Genomic DNA, 3,356 nt, shown 5'->3' on the forward strand with positions numbered 1-3,356 from the left:
AAAGATAAACTTAATCCCAAGGGGAAAACCCAATGCCCTTGGGCTTTTCCCAAGCCCTACAAGGAAGCTGGTAACTTTAGGGGGACCCTCCCAGTGGGACTTCCACTTTCAAGAGCCCTTAACTAACCTGGGGGAACTCCTCCTCGTCTGTGGGGATCATCTTTTCCCTGCAACTCATGACTCCCAGGCCTGGAGGGTGGCCCTCATCCTCTGCGCCAAGCTGCTCTCTCGCCTGTAGTGGGCTTTGGGGGGGGTTATTGTCCCCTGGAACAGGGCTCCTCTATGCAAGGCTTCTGGGGCCTCTGGCTTGGTGCTGTCTGCTGGCTCAGTAGCCCAAACACTGTCTGGCTCCTTTGACTCAACCTTTTGCTATGGGTCGAAGGCCTGGGCTGCCTTCGTTCAGCATCTCCTGCACCAAGCTCCTAACCTCGTTCTGGCGGGTGAGGACCTGAGCCACCCAAGCACTCCAAAGGTCCTACTCCATGCACCAGCCTGTGCACCATGTCTCTGGCCACACACCTGAAGTTGCAGACCCGAGCCGCCTCATGCAGCTCCCAGGGTCTGGATGCTGTGCACTGTGCTGCACACCAAGAGCCTAGCTGTAGGAGCCGTCCACCATTCCCTACTGATGGAAGTCTTCAGGGATGCTTATGGGCTACTGCTTCACCCTGCTGAGCAGCTCTCCTCAGCTCTTCTAAGCCCTGCTCATCATTCTTCTCTGTCCCGAGTGTGTTCCCCTCATGCTGGACATGCAGCTCCTTTTATACGCTCCAGGACTCTGCCCCTGAAGTCTTCCAGACCTGAGTGTTGCAGTCTTCAATCAGGTAGAGAGGAGGAAGCTCCTCTCCCCCTCCCCTGAGGAAAGTGGCATGACTTAACTCCTCTTGCTGCCTCCTGATTGGTGGATGGGCTCCACCAATCAAAACAGGAAGTTTTCAAGCCTGGGACTGAACCCAAGCTCTGAAAGGCAATCCTGCTACACTAGCAAATGTTTTGTTAATAAGATACTCTCCAGTCCTCTGGAATTTGGTTTCTTCTCCAAGTCCAGAGCCTTCTGGCTGCTTGGAAAAATGAAGCATTTTCATGTTACCTTTCCATCAGTCTCTATTGCTTGGATCCTAGTCCTTTCCCTCCAGTGAAGAACTCCATTGACCACTTGCTGGTCTTTGGGTTATTTTTTTTCATCACTGATGGCAGTAGGATGAAATTGACATAATTTTTATAGTCCAGTGCTCTGGGACTAGCCTTGTGTCCTGGTGTGAAACTAACCAGACTTGCTAATTTCACCCTGTTGTGCCTTGGCAAAGCCATGTGCAATGCATAGTAAAGCTGGTCACCCTACAAAGTAATGCTTTGGCAGATTATATTCTGTCCACATTTGGATACAATCATAAGGGTTATAAATGCATTTAGTTACAGGATTCAGAGGTAAAACTTAATGGAACCTTATAATGGAGCTATGCTAATATACGCTAGATAAGGACATAACCATACATCTTCATATAATCCTATTCATAACATGTATACCTTTCAATTTCATATGGTTTGTATTCATAAATTCATGTTGGGAACAGAAGTCATCATATTAATATGGAGAAATGACTGACCAACACAGCAGTTGATGAAAAACTGGACAGGAATAGATATGATCAACACAAAGAAAATTTTCATTTTAAGGACTCTGAGGCCTCCTCCCTCCCAAAGCAATGATTTATAATGCCAATTTTTTATGATATTTCCTGCCAAAAGGAAAAAAAAGTATGTCAATCAACCACAATTGTCACTGGGAGTCCATGGGGGAGACATATGCTCAGTGCTTCTGCAAATTAGTCCTTAAATCCAGAGGTGCATAAGAAATTGTTCATTTCCCCTATCCATGCACAACTTTAGCAGTCCACACATGCAGGTTGCTTGGTCAAGTGAATGCATCTCTCCCTTTCATGGACAGAGGAAGGAAGGAAATCAGACAAGGGACTAAAAGCAAGGTCTTTTTCATTAAGAAATATATAGTTTGTTAGGACTTTTATCTTTGCTGAATTTCTGTTATTATTTATGGTCCTCATTGCTGTATGAGACATAAGAGGAAGAGATTATAACCGAAAACTCTGACCTTGCAAACACTTATGCCTGGGTTTAATTTAAACATGTGAGTAGTCCCATAAAGCTCCTTAAACTGCAAACTCTGCAGATGACTTCAGTGGGGATACATGCAAGTGCAATGCCCTGCTTGCATGAAGGCAGTTGAAGGACTAGAGCCTTAAACACACAGAAAGAACAGACTATGTTACGGAGCCTAAAGAAGGACTAATTTGCAATATTACTTAAATGCAAGCAGAAATAGTCATGGAACAGCCTCTAAAGAAAAAAAATTCCAGTGTTTAAAGTATTAAAAATAATACAAAAGGATGCAAAAAAAATTTTTAAATACTTTTCTGGGTTTGGATTTTTTATTATTTTTATAACTATTTCTCTACAAAAATAAATAACAAAGATATTTTGTTGTTTTTTCTCACAGAAAAATATTTCCCAGCTTACTGTTAGCCCTCTCCTTCTTTAAAAACTGGGACTTATATTTACAGAATATATGTCTGTACAGTATATACATAAATACACTCATGTGCAAGGGTTACATCCAGTGATATGCAAAGGTGTACACACAGAATGCAGATAACATCATCAGGGTTACACCTAGAGAAAATCATGTAACCGGGGGGGGGGAATACATACACACATCCATATATATATTATACAGGGTCCTCATAAAGTCCATGTGCACTTTTAAACTTTAATAACTTAGGTTGTAGGTATAATAGAAACAATCTCTAAGTGGCATTTAAAAGCAAATTTGTTAAAGTTTTAGGACGTCTAGAATACACAATGCTTCAACATAACCACCATTTTCTTCTTACAGCTCGTATGGACTTCAATTCTGCTAGCCATACAACAGTTTACCTTCTCATCTACAGTAGCCATTTTTTGTTTGTCAAAGGATCTGAAATAAGAACTAATTCATTATTACTTATGAAGTCTACCATTGTGTACTCTAGTTGTCCTAAAACTTTAATAAATTTGCTTTTAAATGCCATTAACAGATTATTTCTATCATACCTACGACCTAAGTTATTAAAGTTTGAAAGTGCACAAGGATTTTATGAAGACTCTGTATATATATATTATAATTTTCATTATAATAATAATAATAATTGGCATTTAAGGGGTTGAAATATAAAATGTATGCTGATGAGGGTTCACGGGCAGCTGGTAAACCTGGAAGGGGGTACACGTACTCGACCTGGCAGGATGTGAATAGTGGGGTCTCCCAGGGCTCGGTCCTGGGGCAGACACTGTTCAACATC

General features: G+C 41.9%; 1 long non-coding RNA gene across 1 annotated transcript in view; it reads right to left on the reverse strand.

Annotated features, from left to right (window-relative positions):
- LOC109296312 overlaps positions 1 to 1,706 on the reverse strand; it is a 10,009-nt gene extending 8,303 nt beyond the window's left edge. The window contains exon 1 of the long non-coding RNA XR_002096953.1: positions 1,608 to 1,706. This is a non-coding gene — a long non-coding RNA (uncharacterized LOC109296312). The remainder of the gene's footprint in view (positions 1 to 1,607) is intronic.
- Positions 1,707 to 3,356: the final 1,650 nt, after the last annotated feature.

This window comes from Gavialis gangeticus, unplaced genomic scaffold (assembly GCF_001723915.1).
Source record: "Gavialis gangeticus isolate Ggan-Ray unplaced genomic scaffold, GavGan_comp1, whole genome shotgun sequence".
Taxonomy (NCBI): domain Eukaryota; kingdom Metazoa; phylum Chordata; order Crocodylia; family Gavialidae; genus Gavialis; species Gavialis gangeticus.